The following is a 21,310-nucleotide window of genomic DNA, read 5'->3' as shown; positions in this document are numbered from 1 at the left end:
GTTTCTACAATGCCCGCTTTTCAGGAACTAAGAGGGGCTTTCTTTGGAGCTCTTTGATGAAGGTGTTCTACATTTATTCATGTTATTGAATGTGTATTTTCATATCTTATATGCTGGAGTCCTTGAGCAGAAAGGGTTGTGGAAATGTTTGAAAAAACAAAAATCTCCTTTAAAAGAGAAAACATGAAAAAGTACTAGTATGTGTCCCCACACTCTACTTGATACTCCATCAGGTGAAGGACTTTACTGACTGTTCTTGCTCATTGCTTAGGATTTTACACTGCTGCATGTGTTTAAATACTAATATTAATGGTGACTGCAAAGTTAACCCCATGCATGCCATTATTTCTCCCACTCTGCTAACGTCCCTGACATTCTTTCATGTCATGTCTGTCCCTGCCCCTGCAGTACCTCTTATACAGTGTAAGTAAACAAAGGTTAGCTTAGAAAGATAAGTTCCATGTGTTGTCTGTAACACAGTCTAAAGTCTTAACATTGCATTACATGGTATTGTGAAATTATGGTGAAATTAAGATCTTTTTCCTGCAAGGACTCTATTCACATGCTCCCCCTCTGCACACTGATGCCCGTGGTGAGATAGATCAACTAGTGACTCACAGACCAGCAGAAAATTTAAACCTAAACCATTTATCCCGCCCATGTACAATGCCTCTGTGCAGACATTCTGTTGTTTGGTTGAAAATGAAATGAGGACTATATTTTCTTTCTCTGATGTGATTTTTTCTAATTTAACTCCACAAGAGCAACAGGCCCTTAAGGATCTGATCTATGATGAGTCTATTGTAATGCCCAATGCTGACAAAGGAGGAGCAATAGTATTGCAAAATAAAGATAATTACTGTGCTGAGATAATGAATCAGCTGTCAAATTCTGATTTTTTCACCCCGCTGGGCTACGATCCCGCAATTAAATTTTCAAGTGAAATCAGAGATACTTTGGATTGGGCATTGAGTAAGCAACTGATAACACACAATGAATATGGGTTTTTGTTCCTCTTTGCGTTGCTTTCTGACACCAACAACACTGACAAGCCAGATGTTAAAAGGTCACCTTAAAATTGAATAAATTAACATACCTTGACAGATAACAAATATACAACAGCTTAATAATAAATGCATGCTAAAGGCAGTGGAGCACAAACTCAGTAGAAAAGTTAAACACAAATCTGTTTTCTGAAACCAGACCTCAAGGTAAAGAAAACTTCAGGAAAAAAAAAAAGCCAAAATCACGCCAGGCCAAAGTGTCTCGGCCAGTACACACACAACAGGTCAGAGATACAATGAAAAGTATATAGACATAACACAACTGACATTTAAATAATTTTTTGGAGTGAAAGTGCCTGCTTTTAAATGTCAGCATACACAGAGCGAGTGGGAGGAAGAGACCTTGGATGAACGCATTGAACAGGAAGTATTGCACAAACAGGTGCGAGATTCATCACTCCTCACAATGTAGGGCCCAATCTTGGGAGATGTAAGACACGCTGCCTATGTGGGCGTCTGAGCACAGCTGCTATTGTAGTTCATGTGCAGGCAGTAGCACAAAGTGCAAAAGGGGCTTGTGAAGGCTAATATAAATCTGAGAGTGTGGTGATTAATAAATACACTCCCAGACAATCACATAACCGATCACCTCTTTCTGACTCACCTGGGCCATCATAGACCCAGAGGAATCGGAAACAACAGAGGAATCGGCTTCTCCAGCTGGTGACTGTGTGTTTCTCATCTGGTTTTAACTTGTCCACATAGTTTTTGAACTTTATCACCATGAGCTGCTACTTTCTCTTTGTCTCTAGACAGCCTCTCTCTGTGGCTGGAAGCTTTGGGAGGACTGCCTCTGTAGGGGCATTGGTATGGACAAGTACAAAAGGAGTAGCATATCACAACTCTTAATTTTCTGCTCTCCAGAAAGTCGAGAGTTTCTGTATTAGCTAGAGCGTGTGCTGGCATTTTCACTTTGGCGTGGCAACACATCCTTTTGCCACAACTTCTCAACAAAGCCCCATGCCTCATAGATATGGTTAGAGGGGGCCCGCCACACCTATTATTTGGATCGAAAGGGTATTATAAGACAATAAAATGACCGTCTGTTTATTGTTTGGCAGTGACCTCTCGTCGTCGTAACACTCAAGACAGCAGCCAAGGAGATAGTGGGGATGAAACAGTTACCAGTTTTACAATCTATGACGATCAGTATTTCTTTTTCACATTTTATTTGTCATTAAAACTCTTTGATAGCAATGTTTTAAAAAACTCTTTTAAAAGCCTGTCCAGCATTACAAGTCTGGGTGGAGCTGAGCATCTTAAAATTAGATCTTCACCTCAAGTTCAGCTCTCATGAGAACTACTTTGGTTGGACAAGCCCAGAGCTACTTAGTTTAAGACTTAATACAAAATTTAGCCAACAAAAACAAGATCAAGTAATGCCTTGTGCAAAAAAGTAAAATAAAATTTAAAAAAAACATTGACAAGCTTAGCAAAACTCCGGGAACACTTCAGTTTCAACCGTAATCCGGCAGGTGAGCTGCACTTGGCTCCCAGGGATGGATGGCCTGGGAGCTGGGTGGTTTGCTGCTGGATTTACAGAGTGGAGGACAAAGTCTTTGGAGGGTAAAACCACAAACTACAGACTTTTTGGCTTGTTCGACTATGTTCCTCTTTCACTGTAAAAGTGCAGCTGCAGGCTACCGGTACGCTACACTGTGTCAACTCTGAGCTGTCTTTTGTGTAAACCCACAAGCATGTCATCACAATAGGCAACATTAAGGTCGGCAAAATGGTCGAGGTCATGTCCATATATTGTATTGTATCGGTCTTGTAATTACTGTAACATCAGAGGTTGGTGCTGTCCATATTGCAATAAAAGAGCTGCCGTGGTGTCAGTACAGGGTTCATGTTACTGTGGGAGTAAGAATTCAGATGCACCTCTTCAGTCTTGAGGTGGGCAGTGAGTGTTTTTTTGCTCATATTTCCCCTGAGGAAGGAGATTGTTTATCCTCAGAAGGTTGAACTCTCTGGGGTTCAGCTGGCTCACTGCTCAGGAATTGTGGGGGAATTGTTTGTTTGCTTGTGACTGCCACAGATAAAGAAGATCATCTGCCCCAGTGCTCAGGCCACACAGCTGATAAACCAAACTATAGAGTGGACGGGAAAGCTGGCTGCATTCCTGATATGACACTATTTTGATCTGTGGTATCGAGATAGATCAGTTCCTGCAAAGTGTGAAAAGAATCTGAGCTTTTTTCACTTCTTCTACCGTTCAACAAATTATCACTTTCAGGCCAAAGATTAATCATGAGATGATTCCAGTCATGACACCAGTTGAAGAGCTGGAGGAAAGAATGGAGAAAGCACAGATGAAGAGAACAGCCAGAGAGAGAGCAGCAAGGACATGAGCTGAATACCTGATTATAACTCCTTAGATAAATGGAAAACAACAAATAAGCCAGATGTGTCTTATTTTTTACCCACAGCAGGCACTCCAGCTGAAAAATACAGGTGTTCATATTCAAGAGACACTTTGTGATTACTGACACATTATGCAGTTCAGTGCTTAGTTAGTAGATGCACAGGTGCATACACCTCATGCTTGTTGGTACTAGAGAGCTGTGTGAGCTTTGTATGAAAACTTGCAAGCTGCAAATGCTGAACATAAACAACATTGGGTGGAGTGACTCTCACTTTCAGGCCAAATAATGCACAGTGGTTCACCTCAATCAGGAAATCTGACACATCAACCCATGAAAACATCCAAGACCACTTTATATAATCAAAGAAAACACATTTTAAAAAACAACTTAAAACCCTGCATGAACTCAAGTAACACAGTCTGTAACCTCAAGAAAATCTTGACAAAGACTCTTATCTGTCTTTCTGTTTCCTCACTGCCTTGCTGTATAAAATTTGTATTTATATAATTTGCATAAACAATTTCCCAGAGCCTAAATTGACATCTTAACATTGCAGTTCAAAACCCCAAATTACTTTCAAGAATGAAAAGAATAAACTCTATTAAACACCTACTGACTGTCATAAAAAATGTAAATTTCCAATAAATGTCAACCAAGTCATGAGCACCAATTGCTCCCGGTCATATCCAAAAACAAAAGCACATTGTGTTTGCTTCTGCAACATGTAACAATCAGAACAGATTTAGAAGAACAGAGAATGATAACAGAAGTCTGATAGAGGAACTGATATTGCCAGTGAACTGTAAATCATGCTGCTGAGGCATAAAGGAAGCGACGGCTGAAAGCTGAAGGGTGTTGTTCCTTCCTCTAATCATAAACTGACTCCGCTTGCTGCTGAGTTGCTGTTGTCTTTGAATGTGCCTTGATGCAGAGTTGCAGGAAGTATCAGCGCGCTCTCCAGCATGTGTTAGAACAACATCTTTAGTATCTCTGCGTTGGTGCTTTGGAGCGATGTCTCACTTCTCTGAAATGCAGCGGCTGCGTCAGTGTGGTTAAGGTGTGACTCTGCCTCAGCGAGGATGAGGTTAACCACAAACTCTGACATACTTTATGAAACCTGTAGAGTGAAACTGGGCTCATTTGTGATAAGCTGAGTTGGCCTCAGATAAACTTGTTTTAAGTGTAAATGGAAAATCACCACTCACACCTCTATGTATATGCCGTAGCATGAAATAAGTGTAAACTGTAACTATGTTCGGTCAATTGTTAATAATGGCAGTTTTAATTTTGCAAACATAGCAACATGCAGCATTCAGTACATACCACCAAGAATTAACACAACTTTCTGTATTAAAAAAAAAAGCTCTATTCCAGAAAATGGAGATCTACTTTTACTCTGAAGACTCTTTGAGAATAATATTAATTGAAGTCAGAGGGATCCAACTGGTGATTTACTTAAAAACCAGACCGTCTACGATTGGGAAAATCTTAAACAAGCTCACTAAAACTAAAATGAAATCATTTGGGGGCTAAAAAGCTGCTAAAAAAAACACCCTCATTTTGGGGCTATAAAGCCGTTAGAAAACAGCAAAAGGTCCCTAAAAAACACCCACATTTCAAGGCCAAAATGCTGCTGGAAAACAGCAACGGGTGACAAAAAAATAAGTAAAATAAAATTATATACATTGAGGCTTAAATGCTGATGACTAGAACAGAAACGAGTCTCTACAAACACCCACATTTCAATGCTAAAAAGTAGCTGGAAAACAGCAACAGGTCTCTAGAAAACACCAATGCTAAGGGGCTTAAAAGTCACATGAAAACAGCAACGGGTCACTTCAAAAGAACCATGTTTGGGGGCAAAAGAGTTGCTGATGAAAAGCAGTGGTCCCCAAAAACCATCCACATTTCAGGACGAAAAAAAGCCACTGAAATACTGCAAAGGGTCACTATAATATATTTGATGCAAGTGGATACACAGCAATGTCTTACTGAAAAAAAATATACCAGAATTGTTATTTTTTGGACTTAAACAGTGGTCTGCAGCTTGGCAGGCGTCAAGTCAGCTCATATGCTGTCACTTTAGAAACACTGATATGAAAGTACAAATATAATAAATTTGTGGTTTTGCAGAAACGTAAAATGCTAACTTTTCATTGTGGCATCTAGGCTGAAAGCAGAGTGTGCTGGAGAAGACGTGTTTGACGTCAACATCCAAACAGACTAAACTGAAGACCTACTGATGATAGAAAAGCACACTTAAGAAAGCTCCCACGGCGAAAAAATGAAATGTCTTTTCTTTGTGTTTGTCATGAGCAGAGCTAGTCATGGAGGCTGTTCAATCAAGTCACCATTTCCTGCTGACCTGGCTTCTGAATAAATCCTTTCATGTGGCCTCATCACAACACAAACTGCACACAGTTCATCCTGAAATAGCTTTGAAATCCCCCATAGTGAACCGACAATGACTCAATAATTGCTCCAAAGAATGTTGCTCTCCTCAAGGCCAATCAATAATCATACGAGAGGGAAGCACAAAGCATGTGTTAGAGTGTAAACAGAGCTGGGTCCGAGCACCATGTCTTTACAAATACCAACTGTACAACAATGAATGTGGTCGAGGAGAAATGCTTCTGGTTTTTCCTTCGTGTTTACGCTGACTTATCGATCTTGTAATAATGCTTTCATTCTTGTATTTTAGAAAGAGAAGCACAAACACAACCTGAAGCATGTTTGTGGGGAAGAATGTAGTCACGCATCTCTAACTCTTCCTTTTTGTCCTTTAGTTGAATACTTTGCATTTCACCAACATTTTGGAAGTGATCCTGTGCTTTTCAGTGCAGCTGAGGTTTCCCAACACTTTAAGTAACGATGACGGCTGACAGGATTTTATGGTGCGCTTTGGAGCTGCAGATTACAGTTGTGGGGAGAGGACAGTTTGTCTTTTCCTGCTGTGTCCTTTGTTTGGGCCTTAGGGATTGTGGGGAAAGAAGAAGTAAAGCAATGCTTTTCAAAATGGGTTTAGAAGTAGCCATATTTTCTAAATATCTTCTTTTTTATAACCCCCAAACTAATTCTGAAGGCCATAAGGTCGCGCTTCAGACTTTATGTATTATTATTCACCTTGCAATGCCTTTGTAGGACTTCTGGCAACACTGACATAGCTATTATTTTACAGAAGCAGAGAAAGCTTTTTTTCCGGGATTAGAAATGTGTAAAATATCCGGGTCTACTGGCCCATAGAGCATGCGTAGTAGAGATTAACGGCAGTTGGATGCTGCTGAGCATGCGAGTACGGCCAAGTGGTTAACTCCCACCGGTGGAGCAACCGACTTCCGAATTAGCGCTTCGGCTAGTTTAAATGGCGGTCTAAAAAACTTTATCTTGCGGCTCTTTTAGACTTTCGAAATGACATCGAACTGGACGGTTTACGTCTAGACAGGGATAGAAGACGTTTCGCGCGGGTTTTAATGCTCACAAAAAATTAGTTACTGATTTACAGATGCCTCTTTCCCCACGTTAGCATATGGGTAAAAGTCTTTCTGGGCCAGCGTGCATCACGTGACCGACTCAAACGGTGTAATTCCACTTTTGGCCACTATGTAAATTTTGCATCAACGCATGGCGCACTTGTACACTGGAACAGAGCGATGAGTATAAACAAACAAGAAGACGATGGCAAACACACACTCAGTATCACAGTAGTGGTGCAACAAATCCAACACTTTGCTTGAGGAGTGTTAATAATAATGAGCACAAACACAGCTCGGTCGTTCGCCATTGTTGTTGTTCTCCTACTCATGTGTGAAGGTTGGCCGTGATGTCACCATGCCCCCAAAATGCCATTGTTGTGTGAATGCAAGGCCAAACCTCTACAAAAGTTTCATGCAAGAGCTGTTGCCGTGTAATAAGCCCGTAAAAGCACAAAGAGGAAAACAGTTTGTGAAGCTCAAGTTCAGACCACTAAGATTCAGATAGAACTACAGGGTGCTGAGACAGACACAGTTTAGTTGCTAAAGACGCAGCAGAGTCCATCACGGGTTGGCCATGGTCAGCCCCACTATTAGGCAGGACCTGGCAGCGAGGCGAGGCTGACCTCATCCCATTGACAAACTCTAATTGGCCCTCTTGGACTTTTGACTGCCACAGAAAAAAGAGATCCACCTTCAAGTGGCGTCTAACTGGGGACCTAATGCTCCCTAACCACCAGTCTAAACCAATACCAAAGGCTGTGACTGTACTACTGTGGATGAGCTGTCATGAGAGGCTACATGTTCCACACGCAACCAGGCATCATAACTAGGCATCCAGAACAGAATCTAGAATCTAGAATCCATGTTAAGTAACTGTGCAGCGTATTTTCATACACTGTAACATCTGACAAGTTGATTTTACTTTAAAAATTGTAGGAAACCTAAAAAATGGTAGTAAATATAACTATCAATCTTATGTTATGTTCACTCTACACCTTTCTCCTGGGGTCATTTTTGTGACCCATCCACCACCTCAACCTGCCTTCTAAAGAGACCTCTCAGGACTGCTTCCTTGTTTGCTCTCATCAGCACACTGGTCACATGATTGTAGCCTTTCAAAATACCTGACTTATGCACAGATGACTCACATGGGATATGTATGAATTAGGGCTCATTTCTATTTATAGGAAAATGTGGGAACAGTTAATGAGAGTAGCCTGAAGTGTGGGCTGACTGTGAGCCACTGATCATCCCCAACACAGCTGCCAGAAGAAAATGCTGACAATGTACATTTCTGCAAGCCCCTAACTACATATGTGTTTCAATTGTATCATATTAATGTTTGTTATGTGACGTAGTTGCCTACCCCACTAACGCCAAGCTCTTTGAGTAGTTATTGTCACTTAATCAGGAATATTCAGACTGCTTTACTTGGGGGCCACTTATGCAAAACGACAGGAGGCCAGTGGCCAGTGCCAACACCCCCATACATGTTTCTCGGATTTAGGGACATGTCTCCGACTAGGCAATTTCTAGGATTTTTGGACATTTCTAGGAATTTGGGACATTTCTGGGATTTTAGGACATTTCTAGGATTTTAGGAGATTTCTGGGATTTTAGGACATATCTAGAATTTCAGGACATTTCTTGGGTTTTAGGCTGTTTCTAGAGTTTGATCTTTCGGTCCTTTTTGTACATTTGCATTGTGAGTATTCTTGTGTGTATGGAACTATCACCTTTTATTCTCCGCTGTCTGTAACATTAATTGCCCCTCGGAGACAATACAGTTGACCTTGACCTTGTTTCTTCAACACTGAAACGAAAGCTCTGATTGTCGCATTTACTAAAAACCCACAGTCCTATACAGATTATGCTGCAGTCCTTGTGCTGTGCGGGACACTGTGGCAAGGTTGTGTGCATATAGAAGTCCCTTTCGTCTTGGTCCCCTACAGTGACCTCAGGTGATGCAGATGGCTGCTGACTTGTTGCTGCCAGCTTATTAATATAAATGCAGGGCTCAGATGGCATCCTTGACTAACAGCTCTGTTTTGAATAATGCCTCTGTGTTTTCATTATCTGTTGGAGAGCAGCATTTGTCTTTATTATGAATTCCTTTAATAATGACTTTGCTTTAATGCTTTTGTTTATCTTTGAGAGGCTGGTTGGATGGTCCAGGTCATTAGTCCAATAATCAGAGCGGTGCTTTGTCATTTAGTTTGTTCAACATGTCTGTGAATGACTTTTGATTTATGGCTTTGTCAGTATGGTTTCTATCTGTTTTCATTTCATATATGTCAGAGTGTATTTGGGTTGTTTCGTTTCATCTTCTGTGATTTCTACTGTACAGTTGTGTTAAAGACGCCCTTTAAAATGAGATGGCTCATCACGAGGGGTTTATACTTCACTAAAGCAGCCCCACCTCTAAGTATGCGGAACTTTGGGCCTTAATAAAATGTAAGCTGGGGAGCTATATAAAAAGTCACCCCTGTACAGTTGTCATGAATGTTGAAATTTGCTCTAGAGACCAAAACTTTTTTTTTTTTTTTTTTTTTTTACCAGTCTGTCAACATGTTTATTTCTGCTGTAAAGTTTTACATTTTAACATGGAGGTCTGTGGGGACTGAATCTGTTTTGGAGCCAGCCTCCAGTGGACATTAGAAGAACTGCAGTTTGGCGCACTATATGGGAAAAAAAGGAAAAATCTAGGGGAAAAAACTATATTTGTAATTATCACAATTACATTGTAAGAGCCACTTGATCCCAATTTTAACCTTGGTGAAAATGTTTGTGTTGGTTTATGATATATAATATAGGTTCTGATTTATTCAGGTTTACATAGCAGTTTCTGTGTGTTTTGAGGGTAGACGAGTATATTTGTATGACATATAATTTTTCTGTCAGAACGCAGGCTACCTGTGTACCGCAGCTGTGATTTCGTGCGCATGACAAATGTGGATAGGATGACGTCATGTTTGGAAAGAACGAGAAGTCTGCGTATGTGTGGTTCGAAATAAGTTTTTGACCGTGAGTCATTGTGCGTTATTATGCTTTGTGGTGTGGAACGTGCCTTCATGACATCAAGTTGGTAGTGGAACAGACGTCATGTAATTTTGGACGGACTTAGCCTGCTGTATTTTTTGTATTTTTTTCTGCTTCCTCAAATAAACTTTGTTAAAGTTTTTCCTGCCTCACGTGAGTACTTGGATTGGATCGGACACAAAGGAGCTGAAACGTGAGTCATAACCCATGACCCTTGCAGACTACGTGGCCTATAGGAACTATGGCATGTTGAAATGGCCACTATAAATGGACACTATATACATATTTAAAATCATGTTACACAATTACTGCAACTTTATGAGCATTTATTTTTTATTTTATTATTATTTATTTTTTTTTTGTGTGTTTTTTTTAACTAATTCAAATTTTTGGGTAATTGTTTTGTATTTCTTACTAATTGCTTGCTACATTTTGAGTCATTTCTTCTTTCATTGCTTGTTGTCTTCTTCCCAAGTCAAGCCAGTTCCCTCAGGTTTCAAAGAGTTTGAAGAAACCAAGAAGCCATCACAGAACTTCAGTTATATCATTATGCTATAAATACACATTATGAACACAAATCCATTCCAACCAGTCACCATGACTATTACAACATGACCAGCTGATCCCAGAGCTGCGCAGGAGAACTGATCTCATTAGCTCAGCTACAGAAATAACGCCTAATGTTTCTCTGAAGTCTCCTCCAGCTCCGTCAGTCTTTAACGCTGAACGCTGATGTAGAGAACGCAGCACACTGCCACGAGAAGGTAAAAGACAAACGATCCTGTTCGCTGAATACATAAAGTCAATAACAATGTAAAGAGAAATTCAACAGGCAATCCCCAATAATGTGCCCATTTACAATATACAGGCAGTGTTCAATGCTTCACTGTGATTGCACTCCCTAATGTCTTTTAGCTGTGTTGTAGAAACAGTATTTATTGGTCAGCTGAAACAACACAACAAGCCCCAGAGCTCAGCCAGCTGTTAGTTATGTCTACAAATGAACTACTGCCAAGAGCTGGCACACAGATATCTGCAGATAGCAGGGAGAGAAAGAGGAAGAGAGAGAGGGGGAGAGAAAGAGAGACGGAGGGAGAGAAAGTGACCCATTACACTGCTGACAGGAAGAGACATGAAGATATGAAGACTTTAGACCCCTCTGAAACCAGCAGGTAACATCACTGCAAACCCTTCACACCCAGAGGTCAACCTGTGTCAATTTCTTTCCTACACAACACTACATGGCAAAATAACCACACACAATGTGAGTTTCTGTCTGCAGGCTGTCACCCTGATGAACACTCAGCACCAGTCATATAGTGTCAGGAAGAATCCCTGTGGAATAACTCTGTAACACCAAGCAAAGCACTCAGAAACAATCAAAGTAAGTATTTGTATCATGGAAATAGACACTAACATTCATATATCTGTGAAAAGTAATCCAAACACATTGTATATACTGCAGGGGTGTGGCGATCAATTCATCTGCATCGATATGTCCATTAAATAAGCAACAATCTCATATCATCCATGCAAACTGAAACATCGATCCATATTTTCCTTTTTTTGGATGGATATTCGGAAATCCTGTTACCGTCACATGGCGTAGAGAATGCTGTTTACTCAGGAATAAATCGTCAGTGTGGAAATATTTTGTTTTTGGAGAAACTGCGAGTCAACACAAAGAGCAGAAGTCATATGGAAACAAAAGCCGCATCTCACTGCACTAATTTCTAACAGCAGCGTTAGCTGCTCTGTTTCAACAAAGTTAGACTGAAGAAATTGGCAAGATACCCATGCTGTTCTGTCAGGAGATGCAGTGACGGTGAGCACGAGAAAGCATAAATAATACATGTAAATTAAGTTATGAGCAGAGGAAAAGTCTGCTAGCAGAAAAGCTAATTTACGCTTAAAAGGCCATATGCTAATGACGTTAGCATGATCATATGAGGGGGAAACTGACAAAACAGGGACAGGTTTATGACCATGTAAGCGTTTCAGAGTGAACAAAAAAGCATTAAGGTTAGTCTGAGTGTCTTAGATCACATTAGACTCCAAAACACACAAACAGTTTTGTTAAATCATCATATTTCCTGTCTTTCACACACGCCCATGCACACACACACACACACGCACACACAGTGGTGAAAGAAGTATTCAGATCCCTAACTTAAGCAAAAGTTCGACTATCTGACTGAAAAAATACCTAAGAAAAACTAAGTTTAATATGTCAACTACAAAACTACTGAATTTTTTTTTTGAATCAAAATAGTTGCAATTAATTTTCAAATCAACTAATCATTTTATCTGTACTCGTGTAAACCGTAATTTATAATAAAAATAACAAATTTTATAAACTTTTCTTATGCTTTTTATAAAAAAAGAACAATTTTTCTGTGGAATGGAGTGGAGAACAAATATAAAGTGGCATGAAAAAATAGACAAGTAAAGTACAAGTGCTTTCATGGCTTTCATGGGAATAAAAATGGTTAAACATTGTGGCTCTTCTAGACTTTTGAAATGTTATCGGACCAATGGTTTGGTTTTATTTGCACATAAATATGTATAGATAAGTTTAAACAGTGCAGGAGAGATTAGAAGCCAAAAATGGCTTATGGAGATACCTCTAAAAATGGAAGATTACACAACTAATCAAAATTTAAGACTAAGCAGTAATACAAAGTTGATTAAAAAGTACAAGTGACATAAAGGTTGTATTTAGAAAAGGAAGTGAATTACAACTGAGTCAATAAAGTGCTGAATTGTTGCAAATTAGATTCCTTTTTAGATGTTTTTTACATGATGATCATGTCGATGCTGATTCTAGTGATGGAAGTAGGTTGTTCCAAAAACATGGCCCTCTGTATTTCAATGAATATTGATAAAGGGAAGTCACTATGGAGAAAAAAGTCCCTAGAGTGACTAGTGGGAAAGCAGGGTGGTCAGTTGTAGTCAGAACGCCATTGCCCACCCAGTTTATGCACCTGGCCCACAGTTGTTTTAGGTTGCAGCTGCTGTATCACAACTGGAATCATCCTATCTCAAGCGGTTTGTCTCTTTCTGTGTACATCTAAAGCTACAAAAGTCAGAATCAACATACTGCACGCATACTTGGCCATGACACTGATTCTGAAAAAATTCACTAAAATGGGCACAGTCTCCTCTCATTCTCAGACGTTAAGTGTTGCCATTTGTTGCTAATCATGTCTCTTTGTCCAGTTCCTCTCTCTCCCCTCCTTTTTTTACCCATCATTCCTCACACATACTCAGACCAAACTAGTTTAAGAATAACTCCTGCTGCTGAGCGTGGACACAGTGAACTCTTTGAGTCCACTGGCAGTCCTCCCCCTGCCCCGGGGAGCGTTCACAACACCAGCAGTTGAGATGGGCTGATAAACATCTGACACGAGGGGGAGGGAGGTGAACAGTTGCCCTGCATTTGCTCTTCAGCTGTTTACTGCAACTGCTGAGCACAAACTCCTACCATCTCTGTACCAGAGCTTGCATAACGGATTACAGCAACACATGCCATACCTACCATGACCTAAATGTAATTAAGGTCAACCATAAATTGTGTTCTGCTGGAAAGGGATGGTATGCAAACACTCCTTTCCAAAGAGAAATGTCTCAATGCTTAACAAGGCCATAACAGCAAAACAAAACAGGGTAATTGAACATTTGAGAATTTATGAATTGAGCTTATTGTGGCGAGCCTCAAAGACACAAACACAGGAGGGCTGAGAGAGGACATTCATCACGGCGGTGGGAAGGTCTGAGTGCTGCTGGGAGCCGGAACAGCGGTGATAAGGCAACAAAGGAATGATAGCAGCCAGGTGCTGTTTCCCATAGCTACATAACAACATGGCCAGCCCTTTTATAGTGCGCCGTACGAGAAACATAAATACTTAAATTGTAATTACAGTGTTTCTGAGCCTGAGGTAGACTTAAGCTAAGTTCATGGCGCCTTGAAAAAAAGTAAAAAAAATCAATGGCAGTTAATGAAATTATGGGGCCCTCTTTGGTCCTCTGAGAGACATCTGGAAAAACAGAGCTAGCATCTGGCGCCCAAAGAGGGGCCGCCATTACACACTACAGCAGACAAGCTAACTCAATCAATGAAACACATGACTGCTACCAGGCAAGAGGAGAGTAGCAGAGATGAGAACTAAGTGATTATACATACAACGCACTAATTTAATGTTATACTGAATAAAATTAATGGTTACTATTTATAAAGATGCACTGGTCAATATTTGACATTAACATCAATTGACTGTTAAATATGAAGCTCTGCCCCTCCTCTCAGCTGTTAAGAGCTTTTTAGCCTCTTTCAGCTCATTGTTTTGGAATCACTGCTAATGTTACTCTCACTAGCATGCTCAGTAGTCATGTCAACTGATATTACTGTCAGACAAATTTAACACGTCCCCTTCCATAGTTCAAAACAATAGACAGTCATGCAACACTTTGTCCAACTCATCATATGTGTGGGGGGTGATCAGCAAACTTTAAATTCTGAGTTTTCTGGGGGTCCATGAATACAGTGCAGGCAGACATCATCATGAGATTATATTTCCTCAGCAGCAGTTTGTGGACTTTGAGTCGCAGGGTGGGTAATTGATCAGTCAATCGGTCAGAGCTGATCACATCAGACTGATGGATGAGAGGATCAGCTGCTGCAATGACGAGTAAATGCTAATTCTTAGAACCAGGTCAATGAACTGTTCAGTTTCACTTTCTCTGCACCTGATATTCTGCTGCTCCATCTGTGCCCACAGTGCAGTCTGAGCTTTGAGTGTGTAGTGCAATCAGTAATTAAACAGTAAAAATATTCCAACAGCACTCCACAAATAGCATATCTATATGTGGCACCAGATGGTTTAATCATGGCAGGCTGCCACTATCAAATAAATATGTCTAGTGCCACATAATAATGTTCTATTTTTGGAGATGGACTGTTCATTAGGAGTAGTTTTAAAAGACATATACTGTGCCATTCAGTTATTCAATGCACCACAGGGGGCAGTGTGTATTCTGTGAACAGATGGAGCAGCAGAACATCAGGCGCAGCGAAAGTGAAACTTAATTATTCATTGTGTCATTTTTAAAAATTTGTATTCACTTGCCTCTTCAGCAGCTGCTCCTCTCATCCATCGATCTGATCAGCTCTGATGAATCAGCTGGTCAAATATCCACCCTGTGACTCAAGGTCTACAAACTGCTCTTGAGGAAAAATGAACTCATAAGGATGTCTGCCTGCACTGCGTTCACAGACAAACCTTCGAATTTAGAGAGGCGACACAAAATGATACCAGAATGATACAAAGCGATATGCAAAAAAAAACCAAAAAAAAACCCCAACACAACAATAACGAAAACAACAACAAAAATGTTTATCCCAGGTACAAAAAGGCTCTGTGATTGGTTACTAGAACTCTTTGTGTTTTCTCCTACAAGTTTCTAATGCTGTTGGAAATACTTGAAGAAAAAATCGGTAATATATATCCTTACATAATTTCCAGCTTCTCCTGGCCGATAAAATACCGATAACCGATAATTTCTTTTTTTTATTATTATTACCTAAGGGTATGAAAGGCTGAGATGTGGTGAGTACAGATGAATTTAACATTATAGCTCTGACCTAACCAAATATAACCGACATCACTACAGTTAACAAAAACAACAACAGTTCTGACTCTTCAAATGGAAATTTTGTTTTCAAATTAAATGCTCTGACAATCTGTCAAATCAGGGTAACTATAAATTGTGTTATTCAATAAAAATATAAAAGCTTTTATACAACCAAAAGCGTACGGCTGCTTAGTCTAGATAAAATACTGACAAGTACAGGCATTGACTGTTGTGTCCTCCAGAATATTTTGTGTTTTGAATATAAAAACAATGGATAGGCCTATATAGAGATAAAGAACAGATCTTCAACTTTCATACACAAAAGAAACTTTAATTCTCGCTTTGTCTGTTCTTTTTTTATATCAACATCTGACTTTGTGCATTGTGACATTTCAGACAAAAAGCTGAAAAAATATGATTTTTGTCATTTTGAAGAGCAAAATAAATTTCATTTTTATATTTTTTGCTTTTTTACACTCCTTTTTTCCTATGTTCACTTGAATTGTAAAAAAAATAATGCCGGAAATAATATTCTGTTTGAGTTATAGTGGCGCTATAGAGTGGAACATTCCTCAAAATGCCAGGAAGCACCACAGCTACAGAACACTCCCTAGGTAGGCCTAATGACTTTGTTGTGATCTCTACATATCTACACATTGCTCTGCTTGTTGTGAGTTGGAAGGAATCAAACATCAGATATCAGTTCATTCTTTCAACATAACCAGTGGAATCTCACTACACCTGAATTCACACTGTGTGCAGCGTGTCCTCTCATCACTGTCACACACACACCTGGCACAGGAGGAGAGAGGGGCGAGACAACGGCCGCTTACACTGGTGTTCAGCGGTTATTGTGAGCAGCGAGCATGGTAATAAATAAAAGTATATTTCCTCCTTGTTCCCTGATGATCTAAATAAGCCGCTGATAGGCAAAATGGGCTGCCCTTTGTCACCGATTCTGTTCATAACTTTTATGGACAGAATTTCTAGGTGCAGCCAGGGTGTTGAGGGGGTCTGGTTTGGTGACCTCAGGATTGGGTCCCTACTTTTTGCAGATGATGTGGTCCTGTTGGCATCGGGCCGTAACCTCCAGCTCTCACTGGATCGGTTCGCAGCCAAGTGTGAAGCGGCCGGGATGAGAATCAGCACCTCCAAATCCGAGGCCATGATTCACAGCCGGAAAAGGGTGGAGTGCCCTCTCCGGATTGGGGATGAAGTCCTGCCCCAAGTGGAGGAGTTTAAGTACCTCGGGGTCTTGTTCACGAGTGAGGGAAGGATGGAGCGGGAGATCAACAGGCGGATCGGTGCAGCGTCTGCAGTAATGCGGACCTCTGCACCGTTCTGTCATGGTGAAGAGGGAGCTGACCCAAAAGGCAAAGCTCTCGATTTATCGGTCGATCTTTGTTCCTACCCTCACCTATGGTCACAAGCTTTGGTTAGTGACCGAAAGAACAAGGTCGTGGGTACAAGCGGCCAAAATGAGCTTCCTCCATAGGGTGGCTGGGCTCTCCCTTAGAGATAGGGTGAGAAGCTCGGTCATCCGGGAGGAGCTCGGAGTCGAGCCGCTGCTCCTCCGCGTTGAGAAGAGCCAGATGAGGTGGCTCGGGCATCTAATTAGGATGCCTCCAGGACGCCTCCCTGGTGAGGTGTTCAGGGCCCGTCCCACCGGTAGGAGACCCTGGGGAAGACCCAGGACACGCTGGAGAGACTATGTCTCACAGCTGGCCTGGGAATGCCTCGGGATCCCCCGGGAAGAGCTGGACGAAGTGGCCGGGGAGAGGGAAGTCTGGGCTTCCCTACTTAGGCTGCTGCCCCCACAACCCGACCCCGGATAAGCGGAAGAAAATGGATGGATGGATGGATGGATGGGCAAAATGGGCAAAATCTAAGCAGTTTATGCTTATTTATTATCTGACTTAACGGTATGACATCATAAAGCCCATTATCGGGTCGATAATTATCGTACATCCCTGCTTTATATATCTAAATATCTGAGCTTGGACCTATACATTTTTGCAGCAGCAATGACCTGACAGTCACACTTCATAGTTAACCTCAACCTGACAACATCCTGCTGTCACATTCTTGGACAGGGACTACCAGAAACCTCCATGTTTGTCACACTGGCTCTAATTGGCCTCATTGCCTGTTCATAGCCCATCACCCATCTGTGAAGTCTGCTGTCAGCTCTCTCAGCCCTCCTCACAGGATCAAGGTTAATGACTGGTGTTGAAAACAAAAGGAGTGATTAATGCTCAGGGCAAATACTGTAACTATTGCTTTTCTTGACTTAGCTCCAGTGTCTAAATGAACAGGGGCATGGGGTAAAAATTACCCAAGACATCTAGTTTTATTTACAGTTGTGAAACACTGCCCTTTTTCAATCCAAATATTGTAAACAGACATTTTTACAGTTTCTGAAGAGGATGTTCATAAAAGATCATGAACTTGTTCATATGAAAATGGTTTTCAGTTTAGCAAAAAACTAAAACATTATACATTAGTGTTTACCAAAGTATTAAGCGTAGTTGTGTAGTGGTACATGACAACAGGGGCGACAACAGCAAACTTTCTTTTTTTGTTTGTTATAAATATGTGTGCATCCCTTTTTCTTATTCTGTGTCCCCTCTATAAATTCTGAGGATTTTGTGAGTCCGCGAATGCAGCACAGTTTTCCCTCAGCAGCAGTTTGTGGAGTTTAACTAGTGGGGCAGATAGATGGGTTAGAGAAGCAGCTGTGGCGAATAAATCCAAACTTTTAGACCCAACAGATGAATAACTAAGTTTCACTTGAAATGCTCCAAACATTCTTCTTCTCCATGTGTGCCCAGACAGCGCTGCGACAGTGTGATGCAATGAATAACTAAATGGTATATATTTTTCAGCAACACTCCAAACGAACAGTTCAGCTCCACAAATAGAAAATTTGGGGCCACAACAAATAAAGAAATTAATGTGGGAAACATTGATTGAACACATATGAAAGCTATTGAGAGCTAAATAAAAGTCGATCTTTCTCACACACATGCAGATAAAACTCTATATATATGCAGATGCTGCACACTTCTGTCTGGAACAGCAAATAGTATGATTTTGTTTACATTGATATTGGGGACAAAAGTTACCCTCCAAATATATGTTTGCTGACACAATTGACCCTTAATTTGTAAACAATCTTGTGTGTATTACACACACAATAATTTATACAAATAGGGGTCAACCGATATTGTTTTTTTGGGGCCAATACCAATACTGAGTATTAGTAGTTAATGAGACCCATAACTGGTATTTTTCAGTTGTTATGCATTTACAATAAAAATGAAAATATTTCTGTTAATATTTAGAATTTGGAATACAACAAACTGCAACATAAAACTTTGTTTAATGCCTTCTTGCAAATGTTTAATCAAAACTGAAACTTTCAACACAAAACAAGGCAAGTTTCAAGAAAGTTTTTTTTCCTTAAATTTAAGTGAAAATTTAAAAAATTTTTTTTTTTTTTTTTTTTTTACAAAGTTTTACAAGTAAAAGTTCCTCCTATGCTGACACTTTCTCTGCACTTTGTAATTCCTTAATTTTATCAGCGATCATTGAAATAAAATGCAGATACAGATAATCGGCAAAATGTCAAATATCGATTCCAGTAATTGGCCTGGCCAAATCTGTCGACCCCTAAACAAATTATTCAAAATTATGAAAAATCCCAGGTGCTGTGGCTTAGATGGTTAAAGTGCCTGTCTAGTAAACAGGAGATCCTGGGTTCGAGTCCCAGCAGTGCCTTAGTATCTCCACAAAGTTTGTGTATTACAGTAAATATATACTGTATGATGCAATCTTAACGATGACACATTAGCATGGACAACGTCAGTAAGGCCTGCTGTTTAACATTATATACAAAATGTTCCTCACTAACCTAGAGAGAATTTGGGAAATGCCTCAAGGTTTATTTCTGTTGTGAAAATCTGTCACTTCTGCTGTTGTTGTTTACGAGTTAAAGTCAACGCTGCGAGCAGGGTTTGAACCTGCGCGGGAAGATCCCATTGGATTTCAAGTCCAACACCTTAACCACTCGGTCATCGCAGCTGGTGTGATGGACATTGTTTTTGTTTTTTTCTTGTATGAAATACTATTACACAGTGTACGTTTTTGATTTAGTACCCCCCCCCCCCGTATGAACGTAGATTTTCTTTTTCTTTTTTTTAAAAAAAAGCTAAGTTAAAGCTAATTTGTAATCTTGACAATACCAGATGGGTTCCAAGATGCATTTCATTACATTTCAGCCAATGTGTTCTCCAGCCACACTGCTTACCTTCAGCTCAAAAGTGATTAGTCAGCACTACACTGTCAACTACAGATTCTGCATACACATGCAAAATCTGTTTGTATTACATACAAGTCAACAAATGCAAATAAATCTAGAATGTCATTCAGCTCTGTGAGTCAAAACGTGATTCCATGGCTTAGACAGTTAAAGTGCCTGTCTAGTAAACAGGAGATGCTGTGTTCAAATCCCAGCATTGCCTCAAGATCAGCAAGAAGTTTATTTATCACTGTATAAAGTATGTTAGAACATTATACAACAGTTCCGACCAAGATCATGCTCATGTACTGTATGTGTGGGAGTTTTGGTTAAGTAAAATAAGAGGGCATCAGTTGCTGTTGGAGCTGCTTCACTGTCCTTGACCAGTTTATTGTCTTATTAGTTATGCAGTTAGGGGAACACAGTACGCTCAGCTACATTGATGGCAGCAGTGTTCTTCAACAAGCCGCTGTGAGGGCTTTTCTGTGGACGTGTGCGGAGCCATTACTCGCACTGTTGTTTTTAGCATAGCTGCCTCAGTATAGCTAGCTGGCCGACCCCGAATGGTGCTTCAAGACTGTGTACAACTACCTTACAAACATGTGGCGCAGAGATGAGGACTCTTTTAATCCTGGCACTGAATGTTTGACAGATGCTCGCCCAGCAGGAACTTTAAGGCTGACCTGCCCTTTCTCTTCACTGGTGATGGGAGCCGGAGTTTCCTCAGCTGGGTGAGGCAGCTGGAGGTGGCGAAGACTGCAGCTCTGAGCTGGTGAGGATTCTTCCTACTCGCCTCGGGAAGTTAAGAGAGACAAACAATATACAATAATCTACTACAGTTAGCAGACTCTTTTTTCACTGGAAACACACAGATAATCGTGCATGATACTACACACAGCTGCCCTGCACATAACATGTAGACGTCACTAACACAAAGTGGCTGGCTAGTTTTTTTTTTCCTGCCAGTTTGCAGGAAAAAAAAAAATGTTGCTAGGCAACAGCTGTCACTTCCAGCAGTTGCATCACTATTTGTGTCAGTGGAGCCAAAAACATCATTAAATAAATAAAAATATTATAATCTGTTGCGCATTACTGTTAACTGGAGCTCTTCAGGAGAGTCGCATTATCTCCGTTTACTCCAATGGACCATTTTTTTTCACAGCAATGGTGGAATGTGGAGCATCTCAATAGTTCCTGGAAGTAGCATTAATTGCTAGCAGAGCAGTGGAGTTAGAACAGAGAAGACCATTTGTGATGGGCTTTTAAAGGGTAAGATATCTAACGAATCGCTTTTTATATTTCAGCATATCTTATCTAAATTAACGTGCATTAAAGCATGATACTGGATTATCTCCCGCTAAATTAGTAGATTTATGAAGCAATAACAGATATGCTAACAGAGTAGGCTAACGTTAGGACACTGTATAGTATAAACTA

General features: G+C 40.4%; 1 protein-coding gene and 2 non-coding genes across 4 annotated transcripts in view; 1 reads left to right on the top strand and 2 right to left on the bottom strand.

The window, feature by feature from the left end:
- adam19a (ADAM metallopeptidase domain 19a) overlaps positions 1 to 21,310 on the bottom strand; it is a 253,530-nt gene that overhangs the window by 105,489 nt on the left and 126,731 nt on the right. The gene's annotated exons all lie outside the window — the stretch shown is intronic.
- trnat-agu (transfer RNA threonine (anticodon AGU)) lies at positions 19,280 to 19,353 on the top strand. The gene has a single exon. It is a non-coding gene; the product is annotated as a tRNA-Thr (tRNA).
- On the bottom strand, positions 19,575 to 19,656 carry trnas-uga (transfer RNA serine (anticodon UGA)). The gene has a single exon. It is a non-coding gene; the product is annotated as a tRNA-Ser (tRNA).

The sequence above is a fragment of the Plectropomus leopardus genome, chromosome 23, assembly GCF_026936395.1.
Source record: "Plectropomus leopardus strain MGB_pleo_1.0 chromosome 23, ASM2693639v1, whole genome shotgun sequence".
NCBI classification, from domain to species: Eukaryota; Metazoa; Chordata; class Actinopteri; order Perciformes; family Serranidae; genus Plectropomus; species Plectropomus leopardus.
This window is presented reverse-complemented; position numbering and strand designations above follow the sequence as displayed.